Genomic DNA, 18,520 nt, shown 5'->3' on the forward strand with positions numbered 1-18,520 from the left:
GCTTCTTGTGTGTTTCACACACACCGCCCCCACCCCGCCTGCCTCAGACCCCTCCCCCAGCCGGGCTCCAAGCTCTCTAGCTCACAGTTCGTCCTCCTCCCGCTTTCCCCAACTCTAAGTATTATAGGGTGCGGCGTTTCTTTTTTCCTCCCTCTCTCTCTTTTTCTTCCCTTTCCCCGCGCGGTCCGCACGTCGGTTTAAGCAACCGTGATCTGTGAATAAACAAAGTCAGTAAACAACCGAAAAAAACATTCTAGATCCGAATTCCAGGAGGGTAAACTTTCCATGCCACGTCACACTTCAGCAAATTTGCACAGATATTATATTGCCTCCCCCTCCTTTATTATTCTTTTTTTTTTTTTTTTTTTTTTTTTTTTTTTTTTTGCTAGGATCCCATTGTACTTAACTGAATTTTATAACGCTGATCGATATCTTGGTAAAATATTCATTTTTAAACTAGCGGGCAGTGAAATCTTTGCTTTGTGTGCTAAAGTCAACAGTCGCTCGGTTTGAGCTCAAATAAATGCGGAGATGCCTCGGCTCGGAGCAGTTGGCCGCCTCCCTCCGCGCGCTGGACGCTCCGCCGCCAGCCCGCCGCACCGCAGGTAGGGAGCGCGCCCACTCTGGGGCCATAACCAGGTCCCCTGGGCAGCGTCTGCCCCCCCCATTCCCGTCCGCGCGCCTCCCCTCCCCCAGCCAGTCCCTTAACCTTCGAAAAGCTCCAACGGAAGGGGTTGGGGGTTCGGGAGTGAGAAACTAAGTCGGTGAAGAGACCTGGGGTTTGGGAGGTGGCCTTTTTTTTTCGGGGATTTCTGAGACTGCACCGTGTGGGTGGATGAAGGGGTGAAGAGTTGCAAACAGACTCACTCTGGGGTCTGAGCATAGAGTTTCTTGAGGCCCTGAAGCTGTGGAAGCCAGAACAGGCTCCTGCATCGCCTCTGGGCTGGGGATTCGATCCGACGGCCTCACGTTTCCCAAGGACAGTGAAAGGGTGGGAGTGGAACACCTCTGGCCTCCGAGTCTGGGGTGGGTGCAGCGGAAAATGGAGGGCTGGTACCGGATCGCTGCGGGGCAGAGGCCGGAGAGTGGCGAAGTCCTCCCCCAAAACCTGCGCGTTTGGGTTCCAGTCTGGTCTAAGCGTTTGCCCCAAGTCCCTAAGCCGGGCGCAGTGGGGGTCGACGCCGCGAGGTATCAGAGGAGCGACAGGGCCATTCCAAGAAAGGAGTCAACTTTCGTTCTTGCTCCGAGAAGCAGCCGGTGCCCTTTACGCACAGGCGCGCACCGCTACAGACAGGTTCTGAAGCCTCGGGAGTTACAAGCGGGACCCCGGGTGGGGAGGTGGGGAGAGAAATAGGCCACTAGGCCATTTATCTCCATTTTCCCAGAGGCTGTCCGGCGCAGGGGCGCGCTGCGGTAAGGGAGGACGGGATTTTGGAGGGCCGAAGAGAACCAATCGCATCTTAACTGCCGCGGGCGGGAAGGCACCGGCTCCGAAAAGCGAAAAGTTCCAAAGCTGCCAGTTGAAACTGCAGGAACCCCGGGTTCCCAGGGCAGGGCATAGGGTACTGAAAAAGGTATCTTTCCTCTGGGGTCTACCAGGTGTCCCCTGAAATTTGCATTTCCCCTAGGGTGTTTGCTTTAAAGAGCTAGACATCCGGCCTTTTTTTAAAGCCCGCGCAGACTTCTAGGTATTTCGCCAGGCGGAGAGACAAGCGCTCTTCCCGTCTGCCCCGGAATCACCAGATCCCGAACTCAAAAGGGCAGAAATAGGTTCCTGTGACTGGCAGGGTCAGTTATGTGGGTACCTCTGTGTGGGGAGCACAGGCGTCCCTCCCCGCCTTCCCTGGCGCCCCGGCCCTGGCACTTTTGTCCACCTCACCCGCGGCGGGCTGGAGAGAGCGCCCGCCGAGCTCCAAAGCCCGGGTTCCGGCTCGAGACGGTTATCTTCCCTAAACAAGATGGAACGCCTGCAGGACATACGGCTAGACTAATCGTTTTTAAATAATTAATGTTTCCCCGTTCTGCTGGTAATACGCGGCCTCGAATCCGTCAATTACTTGTCATTAGACGAGTGTCGCCTAACGGCCTTCCCTCGGGCCTTTGATGGCTCCAGGTCACCCAGCCCAGCCCACTCACGGCCGAATGAAAAGGTGTCCGGCCTTTGAGAGCCGGGTGCGGAGTAGCCGCGGCCCTCAATTCAGTGCGAGTTTTGAAAGAAAGACCGCCGCTGAAGAGATGTAATCTTCCAAATGGCCAATTTAAACGCCTGATCTTTATCGCCTGCCTTCTCCCCCGGCTTTATAAAGAAAAGCCGGTCCTCAGTGCTTTGGCGGGGGGGGGGGGGGGGGGGGGGGGGCTTTTAATGTAGGATTGGGGTGGGGAGAAGCAAGAGATGAGGCTTAATAGGGCATAGGACAGGTGTTTGTTCAAGAAGGTACCTGGAGGTACCTCGGGGTAACTGGTTTTCTCAGGGGCAGCGCATTCTCCTAAGCGTGGGGTCTGGAGGTACTGCGGGCTTTGAAGGTGAGGTGCGCAGAGACGTCGTCCTGAGTGTATAAACCAGAACCATCCATAGGAAGCGGCCGGGCCTTTTCTGGCTGTAAATCTTCACCCTGCCGGAGGCGATAGGACAGGGAACATTCTCGCAGTCACCCACCCACCATGGGACTGGACAGTCTATACCAGCTAATGCCCACAGACTTGTAGGCACCAAGTCCTGCAGCATAGAAAAGGCCCCTACACACACACACACACACACACACACACACCTCAGAGCCACCACCCCCAATTTGCTGTCCCTGCTGTAGCAGAAAAGCAAGATTTGAGACCCCAAATGCCTTTGCTGGGTCAGGGACACTGTGGAAACCAGCCTTGGCCACAGCACCATGGCAACCCCAGCCTGCCAAGGGTTGATGGAGCAAAATTAAAAAAGAAACACAAACACAAGAAAAAACTTCCCCAAAGTTGCGACTTGATTTTCATTACATTTCTGCTGCTCCCTACCCCTGTCCAAAGTTATTCTTATAGTAACAAAATATCTGAGGCTCTCAGAACCTTCCATGGCCCCTTTGAGCAAAACCAATGTGCTGTATCTTCACCATTTTCAGCTTTACAGAGTTCAGATCACAAATTTCTCATAGCCCCCTGTCCAGGATGAGTTTTCCTCTGAGAAGAGGAGAAACATGAGGGATGGAGAGAGGAAAAAAAAAAAAAAAATCATGAGGAGAGTGGGAGAAACTTTAAAAAGAAATAGATGGAGAAAGGATGACTGAAACATGCCTGTGTGCCTGCTTGCCCCTGGAGGGCCTAGGGCTGAGCTTTAGGCCCCCGGCTTCAGACTACATCCTTCCTAGGGCATGCCGCAACCATTGGGTCTTTTTGAAAAACTCCTTTTTGATGAGATTCGCCGGATATGGGCAGGGTGTTGCAGTCACCTCCAGAGACAAGCAAACAAAAATTGCACAGAATAGATGCTCATCCCCAATGAAGCTCAGCGGGGTCCCCACCTCCAGGGGGCTTCTTCTCCCTTTGTCAAAACTCCCAGGGAGCTCCCCACCCCAGAGCTCTCCAGAGGTTGCCTCGGAAGCCTAAATCCTGGGGCATCTTTCCCATTCTGTTTGCAGCCTTCCTGCCCACTCTCTTATACTTTTTCTCCTTTCTTCTTTAAAACAATCCTGTGTGTCCCTCCTCGTCCCCCCCCCCCGCCATTGTATTTGTTGATGACCTAACACGCTCACACCAAAAGCCACACACAGAAAACCAACAACGTGGGATGGGAGGAGAGACCAATTATGATTGAGGCTAACAAGCGGGGAACACCCAAGTTGAGGCCGGCTGTCTCCTGGGAGACTGATGGAGGCTTATTTTACAAGCTGTCATTCCATCGTGGTCCCTATTGCCAGATTGGAGGTGATTCCTATTCTCCCTTCCCCCTCAGACCCTGCACCCAGGGGCTCATTCCGGATTCTTTGTATATCCTCTGCAGAAGCTGCCACCGAAGTCCATCTCCTGCTCAGGTAGAGAGAGCAGGGGTGTTTTACAAGCATATCGTCACAATAGTTTGCTTGTTTTTCACATCAGTGGGTGGGTGTTCCTCAGAGCTCTGAGCTCACTGCCAGAAAGACCTGGACTAGTCACACATGCCTTGGTCCTCCTCAACAGGTTCCCATTAAAATGCTTTGACAACTTACCCTTTACACTTCTCCCATCTTCCTCTTCCCCTTCCACTTCTTCCCCTTCTCATCCTCCTCTTTCTTTTCCTCCTCCTCCTTTTCTTATGTCCCCCCCCCCAACACCAAAGAAGGGACTATATTTTACTGTCAGATAACACAACTGAGAGCTGGATTGCTAAAAGAAGCAAAACAAATTAAGTTGTTTTCATTCATGCAAAACTAGAGGTCTCACATTCTCATTGCAATAAGGGCCTGGGGTTTACCCCCCTCTTGAAGCTAATTAGAGGCAGGAACGTTCTCTCTGATGTCAGGACACCATACCAGCATCATCATATTTATTTAAGTTTAACACATCAAATAAACGGAGAGGGAAGATTTCAGCATCACCAACATGTGTAAGATAGAAATACTGGAGTATTTCTTGCCATTAGAACTTCAGAATGGGAAATTGTTTGCTGTGGTTCATTTCTCTTTGAAGAAAGGATTCTGCTTAGGCTTGCTTAAATGATTGAGGACTAGACTTCCTGCATAGGTAAATCAGCTTTTCTATTGTTTCATTTATCTGAAAAGAATAAAGCCACAGGGTTCAAGAATAAGCAGGGATGTTTTTGGACCAGGGTTGGTAATGACCCCAGCAAATCAAAACAGGACTGTGTGCATGTGATTTTCAACTTGTTATCTCATTAGAAAGATGATCTCAATCCATTATCCCTTCTTCTTTCACAAAGCAGACATAATTATATAATGAATTTTGTTGGGAAATTTTTGCTCACGTAAAAAAGAACACACATTGCTAATCTGAAGACATAGTTGTTAAAAGCACATTACTTGGAAGTGGACACATAATATTGAGAAGTGTTTGGAGGAGAAGGCTTGAGAGGACTTAAAGCAGGCCTTGGGTGGCTGGAGAACTGGAAAGGGCAGAGGATGCTTATATGTCATTTCCATGATGGAACAGGGTACTTGTGTTAGCTAGGGCAGGACCTGGGTCACAGGGAGTTCTGTATGGAGGCCGGAGGCATCTTTAGCAAAGAAATCAGGATGTCAACATGTGGACTCCTTGGTATAATACACACAACCCTCCGCTCAAGCTTAAGCCCAATAAATTTAAAACAAAAAAGACCAACCCATTATGTATTTTCCTTTGGCCAGCAACTCTGAATTATGTTAAAGTGAGCCATTCACAAACAAAAGAAGTTGTAACATCAGCTGCTTATTAGCTGAGAAAATTCACCCTCTATGCTGAAAAGTGAGTCAACTTCTTGGCAAAACTTGTGCCCTTCATCCTACCTTCTTAATGTTTCTCAGCTCCCACCACCCACCAAGCATCCCCCCTCTCTTTTCTTTATCACAATTGTATTAATTTCAACCACCAATGAGTACTGTCACCCCTGTGCCAGACACTGGGCAAGGTGTCTTCATGAACATGACCTCATTTAAGTTTTCCCATGCCCCACCAGTAGATTCCAGAACTTATGGGTAATGGATCTGGGGCTTAGAGAAGCTAGGGAACCTGTTCCAACTTCAGAGCTCAGCATTGAACTCAAGTCTTGCAACTTTATATTCTTTTAACTTCTAGTGGCCTCCTCTGACCCTGGGCATAGAACTCTCTGATTCCATTGTAGTAGGAAACCTGCCTTCTCTAGAATACAGTGAGCTGCTGTTGGTAGAGGGGAAGGCTGAAACGTTAGGAGAAAGCTGGAAAGAAACAGGCAGATCTCCAGAAGAATGAGGTCTGGGTCCTCCTTGCTAGGATGGCAGAGACTCCACCTGCTGTCCTAGAAGGGATTAGGATGCATTATGTCTGGGATCAGGCTGGATTCTTATTTTCTCTCTCAGAGCAACACAGTATTCCTCTGTGACCATGGTTTCTCAAAATGGCCAGAGGTTCAATCAAGACTGGACTTCATTGAAGCTGCAAGGGCTTGGCTGGAGGGGTGGAGATGGCGGGGGTGGGGGGGTGGGGTGGAGGGTGGGAATTGGCAGCTAGGTGGCCTCTATGGTGTGATCAGAAAGAGAAAATGCCAGGGAAGAGAAGAAAAAAAAAAAGTCAGGGGCAGAAAAAACAACCTGACATGGGCTTAAACAATGCACAGAGCCAAATTATTTCTTGAGATATAGCCTGCCAGTGGTATTCCTTACTGGGGATTCTGGAGTAGAGGCCAGGAATGCTATGAAAGACTCTTGCCTCTGACCTCCCCCTGACCCACACCTGGTGGCCTGATGGCACAGGTGACAGCACAGCTGGAATGTATGCACCACCCACAGGGGGGCTTCCATGTGCTGTCCCAGCCCCTGCCCCAGCTGCAGGAAGAGCAAGGCCCCAGCCCCCAGAGTTTGCCTCCCCCTCACATACATACAAATGCAGATCCCAGTAAACAGGGGCCTCAGAGGTTTGCCCCTGAATAGGATGTTGGTCCAGGAGGACTGGCCTGCTTCCATCACAGAGGGAGGATGGGGTGTGGCCCAGCACTCAGTAGGCCTGCGGTCTGAGAGAAGAGAGTGTCCACGTAGCAGCTGCACATGGGCCCATGGGTGTGTAGGAACTGGTGGCTGACACTTGCTGGCTGTAGGCCCTGAGAACACAGTATAAAATGAACAGGGTCCTCCTGAAAACAGGCTTGGAATAAAGGTCTCCTTTTTTCTTTTCAGCTTATTGGAAGATAAGGCCCCTGGGTTTCCAGGGTTTTTAATGGTGTGCGGTTTCCTGCAGACTTATTATCATCTTCCATTTTGGGATTTGAGGGGAGGCTCTGGACAACTGGATTCTAAGGCCAGTGCCACACACAATGATGTCTAGGGCAAGGGAATAACCCACTCTGGGAAGTGCATTAGTTCTAGATTAAACCATGTTCCACTCCAAACTGGATACTTGCGGTGTTAGGTTGAGGTGGGGAGACTGCATCCAGAATGACAGTCGCTCAGTCAGGTTGAGCGCTGAGCCTCCTAAGGACTGCCTGAAAAGGGGCGAATGCAATCTTCTGGCTGTTTATGGGGACACGCAGGGAGCAGGCATCCAATTTAAATTTTGTCCACCCTCCATTTAATGACCACTCCCCTCCCACCAGCAGTTTGCCAATTAAAGGCCAATCTCTCTTGATTTCTTTGCTTTAAAAGGACATTTCGATTCACCCAGCCAAACAATTAAATCCCCCTCTTGCCTCTCCCTTCCCAGAGCTCAGGAACAAGATGCTTCCCTATCTCGTGCCAGCATCGAGCTGTGGGAAGGAGCTGATCTCAGGTGCTAACCTGCAGTTATCAGAATGCCAGACTCATTTAGGGAGCTCAACTCTGGAACCCGAGGCGATCCCTTCATTGATTGTGGAAAGCGCTGTTTAGATTTTGTCCTTGCTCAGTAAACAACTAAAAGTAACTGCGGGATTTCTTCCTTACGTCAGCTGAATCCCTCTCTTTTTCTCTCTCTGTCTCAAATAGGCGCCCGCGCCGTGCATCGAGCTCCTGCGCGTGCGCGCGCGCGCGCGCGTACACACACACACAGACTCTTGTTAATCAGGAAAGGATAGTCAGACCACTGTCCCTTTATAACAAACACCCCCAGCTAGCTTCTCTCCCCACCCCCAGCGTCTGGGTGTTTCAGGGTGGTGGGGCTATACATATCCTGCAAGAACTCACATCTCTCCCAAAGGATATAGCCTCCCATGTTCCTAAATCTGTAGGGAAAGCTCTTGAGAAAGGATTGTGCCTTTGGGTTCCTCATGCTGCCACCTCTGAAAGTTCCCATCTGGCTAAAATATTTGCCAGGGACTTCCTTGGGCTGTTCCTCCTTGGCCTCCCTTACCCCACCCTCAGTGCTTCCCCAGGTCTGGGTTGTCTTTGATAAAGCCCGGTGCAGCTCAGACCCAGCTGAACAAAGTTGGGGGTTGAGGGGCGGATTCCCCGTCTGCAAGGCTGCACTGGACAGCAGGGTCCAGGATACAGATCTCTTCAGGGATAAAGGCGAGTTAAATTGGCAAACTTACTCCCATGATCAAACTTTTGAGGTTCTTAGCAAGATCCCCATTTATTCCTCAATTACTAGTAGCAAAAGACAAAGATGCTTCCTATTGTCCACAATCTGCAATTCTCTGAATAGACCATTTGTTTTAATTAGGTCCCCTTCATTTAGCTCTATCTGTAGGAACAGGTTTGCTCTGAAGTGATTGTGCTGAACGTGCGCACTCTGCCATCAATAAATAGAAAGACATAATTGCCAGTCATCACAATATAAAAGATTAGTGCAAATCCTAAACAATGACCATTTAAAATTCAATAATTCTTAGAAAAAGGGATCAAATGATAAATAAAGCACAGTTTCTCTGAAGGTGTTAGACACAATCATCCTGCAACGAATGTGTTCTTAAAAATTAAGGAACTTTCTTTTTCCAAGTTGGTCCTATTTCAAATGGAATTCCTTTTTGTTTGTTTAAATTCCTTTCGCAAGAAAAAAATCATTTCAGTTTAGATCACTTCAACTTCACATATAGTTCTTCAATATCAGCCAGCCTCCAGCAGAAAGCTTCTTAAAAGTCTTACAGATCTAATACCTGGTTTTATTCTTCCCAAGATGCCAACTCTAATATCTTTTATTTTTTTAGGTCCCCAATCTTGTCCATGAGACATCCACTTTTAGGGAAAAAACAAAACAAAACAAAACAAACAAAAATAGATATTGTAATGGGTAAATTCTTAGGACTTCAGATAGAGATATATTTCACAATATCGAGTGTTCCACAATAATGCACATTAAGCAAATATTTTTTTAATGAGGGATATTTTGCAAATAATTGCTATTTTATTATATAAGGTACAACGCAATAACGTATGCCATTTCTTTGAACCCCTTCCATTTTCCTAGTACAGTTTTGTGAAGGAGATTAAAATACACTTGGCGTTTTGATTTATTATGTGCCAAACCATCTGCATATTTGACAAGACTCAACTATTTCTCTGCATCATGTACAGTCTATGCTGTGTCCTGAAAAAAGGGAAGAATAACTGAGTGCCCTCTCCTCGACCACTTGTGTTACGGTCTTGGGTGTAGCTGTTCACATGCAGCTCACAGCATTCTAGCTTCATTGTTATTGATAGTGCTATTTTGTTAAATACCAGCTTGGCTATGACTAAAGCTAATTACCTAATTTCACTTCATATTTGTCTCTGAATTTTATGCTTGATAAAATAGCTCAATGATGTTAATTAAATCTCTCCTTTCAATGATGATTTCTTTGTATTTCTCAAGCTTTGTCTTTCTAGCTATGAAATTTACACTGAAAATATTTCTGGGGTAGCAAATACATTGATCATTTTTGGATTAAGCCCGTGAATAAAGTATATTTTTAAATGTCTCCAAGTAAAAATGGACTAGATTCTATGTAGAAGAGGAATTTGTTCTATTTACCTCTTTCCTTTTGCAATGTTTGTGCAGATCTCCCCTCACCTGGGGAGTAGTTTAGATATTTTGTAATAGTTCACCTTCTCTGGAGCCCAGGCAAAGCCATGCTAAGTTTTGAAAAATAATTCAGGAGAAACTCGCGGATATTGGGACGCAGGTTGTAACCTCCTATGGCTCTCTGAAATAAGCGATATTCTGTTTGGTGCAAGGGGCGAAAAACACGACCTAACAGTGTTTACATGTGTATTCAGCCATGAAATTGAATATTATCAAAGTTGAAAAATGCAAATCAAATTAAAACCGGGAAAATTGTCTTTGGAATTACAGCGGCCTGGAGCCCCCAAGTGTTTGCTTAAATTGAAGCGTTTAGAAAATGAAAAACCCTAAATTGCTCCCCTCCGTCTCCCACCCGCCACTCCCCCGCAGTTATGAAATTTATTCTTTCTCTTAGAAATACATTGAGGCTCAGGCATCAATCGTTCGTCCTAGGCATCAACCACGTTGGAATCGAACTTTTTCTTAAAAATTGTCTCCCTTTACTTAGTGTTAACTAAAGTCGGGAGTGCTTCAGAAACCGAGCGGCACCCTCTTTCCTCAATTCCGAAATGAGCCCCAAGCCATAGGCTGTCGGGCACGGTTTTGCCGCTAGTGAGCGGCGGGGAAACCTTGTGCCTCTGCCCGGCGGAAGCCAACCAAGCTGTGCGCTCCTGACCCGGGCGGCGCGGGTCGGGAAGGATAGCGAGCGGCGGTGCTGGGGCTCCCGGCCGCACCCCCGGGTCTGCGCAGCCGGGACTGCCAGACCGCTGGGTCCGCGGAGCAGCCGGCAAAGCCCCGGGAGCCTCCTCGTGCTTCGGGCGGGCTTTCCCATGTCTGGGAAGCCTGGAACCTGGAAACGTGGCGCTTTGCTTCGCCCCCCTCTCGGTGCTCACTTCGTTAACGCAGGACTTCCCAGGGTCTTGGTGGAGGAGGCCGAAAAAGGGAAGTGTCAAAAATCTATTTTTTAGAAGAGAAAGAGATCTAAAAAGCAATAGGCGGTGGGGAGAAGGAGCGGGGGCGGGTCAGCGTTGCCTTTTTCCAAGTTCTAAAGTGCAGGGAACAAACCCTAAGTGGCCAACCCACCAGATGGGGCCAATCCCACCCCAAGTAGCCTGCAAACTTTATTCCTCTCCCGCCCCTCCCCCATCTCCCTGCAGCCTGGGAGAAAACCAGCGGGCCCGCCGCTCTCCAGCAGGTGCCAAGTGCGGCCACATTCGGAGAGAGCCAGCACGGCCCGCGCGGCGCGGCAGGACGTGCAGGTGGAACCGCCGGCGGCGCTCTGCGTGAACCCGGCTTGGGGTCAAGGGTGGCCCCCGGGACCCAGCTGGGGTGGGAGCAGGACCCAGGCAGCCAGGCCCAGCAGTGTTAATTGGGTCTGTGGGGAGGCTGGGGATGCCAACAACGACTTGGATGTGCTGGAGTGGACTTGGAAAAACTTCTATCTCATTTGATGACCCCAAGGATGTTCATTTCGCCCCGCAGCCTGCGCTTTCCCCAGTTCGAACACCCAAGCGTGGTCAGGCCGGGGATCGCCAAAGGCGGTCTGACTTTTTGTCCCCAGGGGAGGGGAGACAACTGGTGGCCTCCGCGTCACTTTGTCCTCCCTCCTGGATTCCTCCTCAATCCTTGTAGATTTGAGGGGCAGACCCTGTTCCTGAAACGCAGTAAGTCCAGTCCCACGAACCCTGGTAGGGGATGGGTGGGGAGTAGCGGAAGCCAATTTTTATTTGAAACTTGCCCCTTTATTTCTTTTCCCGGAAGCCCTGGATCAAGACTAGCTAAACCATGGCTGAGTAAACAACCCATGTTCCCCAGAGTTTTAAATCTACCCATAAGTTGTGGTCGTGTTTTGGAGATTCAGGATCCCATTTCCAAGGAGAGTCGTGGGGGGCATGTTTATGTTTGTTATTTTCAAAATCAAGCAAAGGAAACAGCAGCCAATTAAAATGAAATATTTTTATTTGCCTCCAACGTTGTCAGTGATTTGCCCCCAGGGATCCACAATTTTCCCAAGCCTGTTAACGGGTGACAATGAATGAGTGCCTCCTGTAATTTAATTTTCCTGTCACACTAAATAGAGCTACATTGTAAACCTTAGATCTACTCTTACTGATAGGATCGCCTTGTTTTGCCATTTGCACCATAAAGACCCCCAAAAGGGACACTGTATTGTGACCTCTACTCTTGAATTATTCAAGAACTTAATGACATTTTCCATTTTAAAAAGGGAACTAATTGCCATGGATGTAAAGCATGTGACCTTCTCTCGGTGCCCAGTATGAGAATGTAACCATCTGTATGTGCATACAGGAGCTGCAGAAGGCGGGCAAAAATAGAAGAAAGATGTAAACATAAATGAGCTCCAAATGGACATGGAATTAACCACATTATTTAATTCCACCCCAAGCCATTACATAATTTTCCAGAAAGTTCTCTTATCTGACCTAAAATCTTTATAAAATCAGCAATCAACTCAAGCCTGTTTTTTGGGTATGGCATGACTTGTTAGCTAAGACAGTAACATTTGAATTTGTGAAATCCAGTGTGTCTTCATTAGTGCGAAACTACTTGGTGTGATATCAAACAAAATATCTAATAATCTGCTCCCCCTTTTTTCCCTGGCCTTTCTTAATTTCATTTTTTTTCTTTTTTACTCAATAGGAAAAAGAAACTCACAACTGTAAAGAAATTGCACCTCAGTATTTAGTATTTAAATCAGGCTTAAGTTTCCAAGCTCACATTGAAATTCTTCAAGACCAGCATTCTCACTCTTCAAATTCCTTGAAAATGGATGCTTATCTTTCCTCAAAGTCAAAAGACTCCTAGTGTATTTTCTACTGTCCTCTCACTCTTTCCCTAACTCCTAGAGGAAAGCAAAAAGAGAGAAAATGTTCTTTGGCTTTGTAATTTCACAGTGTGCAAAGATGCTCCCCTGCTTTTCCTGATCTATCTAGTAAGTCCACAGCCAATGTTAACCATTTTAAAAGGGTGAGTAAATTGGGAAATAAAACACTTTCCCCAGGCTGGGCTGCAAATACTTCTTTTGAACTTTTAAATGATGCTTTCAACAAGGAATCATCATTTGGGCAGAGAACAGACAGTTCCTTTTTAATAACCACACCATGGCTTCATTGAGAACTAAGTAACTTCTCTCTGCGAGCCTGTGTGAATTCACATCTCCATTTTGTAGAATTTGTGGAAAAGAAAATAAAGTACATTTGAATACCTGACTCGATTCTGATGGATCCCCCATTACATCACCCTATTCTACACGACTGTTGCCACTGCAGCTTGGAGTCCTATGCAAAACAGTGTATCTGACACTCTGTCTGTGGAAGGATATTATTTTAAAGGAGTTTGTCATAAAGCCACTATCACTCTCACATTATATAACAAAACAACTGCTTTCATATTTCATATTTGTTTCCTTCCTTGGTATTATGTCCTCTTTGTGTACAGTAACATGGCAGAAAAAAGGAGTAGGGACATATAGTTCTTATTGTTAAATAATAAGGACATACTTAAGGAATAAAATTTGAAACATTTTCAAACCCAGAAAAGTTGCAACAGATACAGAATGAACAAAGATCCTCCTCCTGGCAAGTTTCCTGTGCGAAAAGTGGCATGTGATGGGTCAAATGTTAATTTCACTTTACTGATTTTTTATTTAGTTCTCCAAATTTAAAATTTTTTTTGAACAGCTCAAGGTAGATAAGAAGACAGAGACACAATTAGAGGGTCTCTCTCAGCATGTATTAGACACTGTCTAGCATTCTACAGTATTATAATCCAGTAATTTTTCCACAGTGACCGTATGTGTTCAAAATGAAAATTTGATTCACTATTCAAACTGTCACCCTGTGTAAATGACAGTGATTTTTTTTTTTTTTTGTCATAAAAAACAACGTTCTTGATCTAGGACCACTGAAGGAAATTGTAAGTACCAAGGAAAGCTTATAGCATCTTTAGAGCACAGCAAAGCTGTCTCCTCACTCTCTTTCTAGATTGCTTCCTCTGTCTCCTCACTCTCTAGATTGCTTCCTCTTCAGAATGGATTTCTGTGTTGACAATTCAGAGAACTGGGAGGAGGAATTTTATCTTCACTGAGCTTGAGTGGATGATTCTAGAGGGGTGTGCAAGAGATTCTTTTTATTTTATTTTACTTTATTTTTTAATTTGACAGATAGAGATCACACGTAGGCAGAGAGAGAGGAGGAAGCAGGCTCCCTCCTGAGCAGAAAACCTGATGTGGGGCTCGATCCCAGGATCCTGGGATTATGACCAGAGCCCAAGGCAGAGGCTTTAACCCACTGAGCCTCCAAGGCGTCCCTGTGCAAGAGATTCTAACTGAGGGCCTTATTTCACCAGGTTCCCATCCTCACCTTTCCCTGCCATCCAAAAAGCAAAAGCAAAAACAACAGCTTTGAAAAGCATTCCCAGTTTGGCTTTTATGAAGGGTAAAATGAGATGCCTTTCCCATGGTGCAGGAGTGGCATTTTAGTTCCTCATCTGTAAAATGGGTTCCTTCTTTCTCCATCAAGCCTGGAGTGAAGGGACACAGTGGGGCTTTGTGACTGTGTCTCTTGGCATGAACGGAGATCAACAACACTGTGCACTTTGGTTATTTTCCAAGATGCTGTGCACACACTGGAAGGGAAAAATGAAGCAATTATTCAGGGGAAAATAAGGTAGCTTAAGATAACAAGGCAGATATACTATCAAGCCAGCCTGTCCTTATGCATGTATAATTTCTTCAGTTTTCCAGGCCCTGTTAGGCTTTCAAAAGCTGTGGTGTGCCAACAGCCTGAGGTGCTTGTCTTTTTCCATTTTTACCTCCTGCCAGGAAGACCGATGTACACATATTTTCACCCCCATTCCTGAAATTGCTTATACCCTTTGTCTCCTCCTCTAAAGATTTTCAGCTGTTGATGTATGGAAAACACCAGAGCTAGCCAAAGTTGATGATAACTTTCTGTCTTATTCTATTTATCTGAAATATAGGTGCTTATATATATATTTATTGAACTTCTGACTATCCATTCTTCTTCCCCTGGGAAATAACATCAAGATAGCTCAACTCTGACACAGTTACTAAAAACACCTTTTAAAACACCTCCATTTCTTCTGTTTAGTAAATATTTATCTAATAACATGGATTGTGGTCTGACTCTGTGTCAGGATTCTGCTATTGCATGGAAAGTTGCCCATGACTAACAAAATGGTTATAAAGTCACTCAGCAGTAGCATTTTCCAGCACAAGCAAGTGTGGCTGTGGAAGTAGGAACATCTGGTTCTGGTGCTCAGGGAGTCGTACAAAACTCTAAAAGATTTTCCACAGGATGGGTGAAGCTCGTGTGTTATACTGGTCCTCTATGATGCCGATTAAGTGTTTGAATCATGGAGTAATAAAGCATGTATAAAATATATCTTCACTGAGGCCAAATGTTCTGGGCATGGAAGGCATCGATTTTCTAATAAGAATATAGAGACTCTTCAAAGCATACCATCGGGATATAGTTCACTTTTCAAACAAAATTCGAATGACTGCCTGATTCTCCTTGACTGCATTCTTATGTTTTTTTCTAGATTTGCTTATTCCCAGCAACCAGAGCAGAAAGATGAGATGGAGGAAGCTACTGTTTTTCTAAGAGTCCTACGTGTTGGAAAGTACATGAGCTTCTCCCCAGGCTGAACTTTGACCATCACAAGAGTGTCCCCAACAGGCCATACCTTTGCTGTCAGATTTAAATTGCTCCTGGATGCTTTCCTCTGAGTTTTCAATGAGTATCAACTGAGGAAAGAGACACAAAAGCAGACTGTTAATAGAGAGGCGATGGCCCAAGTCCAGATGGGTGCTGTGTATGTACCTGGAGCTCTTAAGATAAAGGGAAGGGGGCATGTGGAAATCGAGACTTGCCGCCTTGGACCAAACTACCAGACCCACAAAGCATCAGAATATGTCAACAAAAGATGTTAAAATATGAAAGTGTTGATTTGCCCTGCAGTGCAAATTGAAGTTGTGATGGTCAGGTTGCCCAAGTAGACATTTAACCTTCCATGAAGTCTCTTACCATGACTAATAAAGCTTACTGTGAGTAAATAATGATGAGTGGCCAATTTTTATAAAAATTCCTGGCCTAAAAGTGAAGGACTATCTTAAGATGTCGTTACTTTTCAGTGACAGGGAAAAAAAAAAATCCACAGACTCAGAGTGATTGCTTGGGGTGAAATGCGTTTCAGTATTCATCCCTTGTGAGCCTTTCTTTGCTGGCTGATAAAATTTTGTGGCCTTGTCTCATAGAAAGCAGAGTGGGCTAGCATGTACATAGGCCCTGTGAGCTTCCTGGAGTAGCAGAGCAGGCGCACTTTCCCCAAGGAACCCTGACCCCGACGGGACCCACTAACAGCCCAGGGCACACACACCAAGGCCTCTGCCATCTCCCTATCACGACACACACATGGCACACTGATGATGACACATTCCGAAAGGAAGGAAATCACGGGTCTCAGGCATGGTCAGCTTGGGGACAGTTGTATTACTCTTAGTGCCATTTTCCATTATTGGGGTGAGGTAGGGCATCGAAGGGACAGAGTTCAACCTGTTTCAAGTGAAAAAATGTCAACCCCAAGGCCCACAGAGCACCTCTCCTTTCCTTTTGAAGACTGAGTGTCTTTCACAAGCTGGCCATTTGCTGCATGGGGGTTTCTAACATAATGTGATTTTTTAGTGTGCTTTGTCTCTGTGGAGAGGCTTCAGAAAGCCCTTGAAGTCCTCAGCCTTAAATCCATGTTAATAGGGGAAGTCCTTTTTTTTTTTTTTTTGGTGGAGAGATTGGTTGGGAGAAACATTGACCCAGACTGCACTCTGGGTAAACTAGGGCAAAAGACCTGATATCATCTGCTGGGTACTTATTAACCACTGCTCATTTGTGGGATCAATAATTCCAGCAAAGGAGTCAACACTCAAGATACACCACTACGTACGTCTCATTTTTTTCCTTGACACACAATTTATTTTATAAATGCATCTGCTGGAGAAGAAAAGGCAGTAGGAAGGACTGTGTCTTTTATCTGAGGGATATGCAAAGCACATTTATTTTCAGCTTTTATCTCTGGAATTGTATGTTGATCCCATACATATAGATTGATTTTGTTCAGGTAGATAATGAAAAGTCAAGTGGAAAATTACACAATGGCACTCACGATCCTAGTCTTATATCGGTATATAAATTGGTTTATTATTTCATTCTATTAAAGAGTTTTTTTTTTTCTTAATACCAGGAAAATTTCACAATGCATCATGTTGTCAGTTTCATTGAATTTTCTTTTGGGAGAGGAGGTAGAGAAGGGGAGCAGAGGGAAGCCATTTATTCTGCTCCCTTTTCTAATTGTATTGGCTAAGTGAGCTTCCAAGAGGAGTATCCTTGCAAATTCTCTCCTCCAGCCCACTTTAGGGTCACACACACAGTTTCTGTAACTCCGGGGCCTTTCTGGGCCTGAACAAAGATGTTCACCATACATGTCCTCTTCCATAAGTGGATATTTTTTCCATCCCAGGCAATTCTAAATTTTGTCACGATGACTGAAAAAGGCGAGCCCCTCCCCGGAGTACGAAGAGACGAGGGGCGAGAGGGTGGTAGCCGGATAAAGGCCACCACCAAGGGACAGCTTGGAGCCAGAATCCTGGAGGAAACGTTATTAATAAACATCTTCTGGACATTTGGTAGCCCGTGGAGCTTGCTCCAGCTTAAAGCAATTAATTCAGGACACTGACATAAACTCTCCAGGTCTTTGACAGCTTGGAGCCGAAATAAAAATGCTAGTTCTCCCGGGAAGAGAAGAGGCTGGCTAGCTCTTTTCTGGACTGTTTGCTTATAGGCCCAGAGAGCAACCTTCCTTGCAGAATGAAATGCAAGGGCACAAACAATGTACCAGGGAGAGAATAGAAGATGGGAATGAACAGTTTGAACTATTTGCTCAGCAGAAGGGCACCACAATGCTGGGGTAGTGGTTTTCCCATGCATCCACCGTCCCTTCTTTGGGGTCTTTTGTTGTCCCCTGTCTCCTTTGGCCAGATAAGAGCACAGCTGCAGCATTGCAGCTAAGTAAGGCTGTACTTATCCCCCTAAATCTCGGGGTGTTCTTTACTGTAATGGGTTAGGCTCGGCTCCCTTTTATTTTACAAGGGGATGGCAAGGGAGAGAATGGAAGAATGGAGTGGGGGAAGGGTGGAGGGGGGGACTAGGACTGTGACATGGTTTGTATCTGATTCGTGATTTTTTTCCTTTCTTTCTTAAATCCAGGCAGTGATCAGATGTAGTCTTTGTGGGGGCATTTAAATAGAAGGGTTCAGTGATTTGTAATGGTCGCTGGACCAATAAGTTGTTTTGAGGGAAAGAAGCAGAAAGAGGTGTGTGTATAGTGAAGAAAAGTCGGGGGGTTGAGGCAGAGTTTTCGGTTTAAACAACCAGGCTTCTCTGGTTGTTGGAAACATGGGAAAGTTGTGAATTAGCAATTTAAAAACTGTGTTTATTGATGATCTGTCACTTCTGAAAAATCATTTTGGACTCCTCTCTTTTCCAAACTTCTTTTGTTCAGAATAGGAATGGAAAGAGGTTGCTGGAATCAAGTTAAAACTAGGATGATCTGGAGATGAACATAAAATGTACTTTTGTAATTGCCGTAAATTATACCACTAATCAGAGTAAATGTCACCTAAAATGTAATCAAATGTTCTTTCACATTTGCTCTTTTAAAGTCGGAGCCTATTTTAAATGCCGTAAGAGACAGTAGACATGGTAATAATACAAAAACAAGCACAAAGTATGGTTTACATTAAATTCATTTTAAAGTCAGAATCTAACACAGGTTTGCAGTCGTGTGTGTGTTCCAACTCAGTGGGTTTTGCCACCAATGTTGG

General features: G+C 45.8%; 1 long non-coding RNA gene across 1 annotated transcript; it reads left to right on the top strand.

The window, feature by feature from the left end:
• Positions 1–429: 429 nt before the first annotated feature.
• LOC125109029 (uncharacterized) lies at positions 430–15,703 on the top strand. The gene is made up of 2 exons (XR_007130077.1): positions 430–605; positions 15,187–15,703. It is a non-coding gene; the product is annotated as an uncharacterized LOC125109029 (long non-coding RNA).
• Positions 15,704–18,520: the final 2,817 nt, after the last annotated feature.

This window comes from Lutra lutra, chromosome 9, assembly GCF_902655055.1.
Source record: "Lutra lutra chromosome 9, mLutLut1.2, whole genome shotgun sequence".
NCBI lineage: Eukaryota > Metazoa > Chordata > Mammalia > Carnivora > Mustelidae > Lutra > Lutra lutra.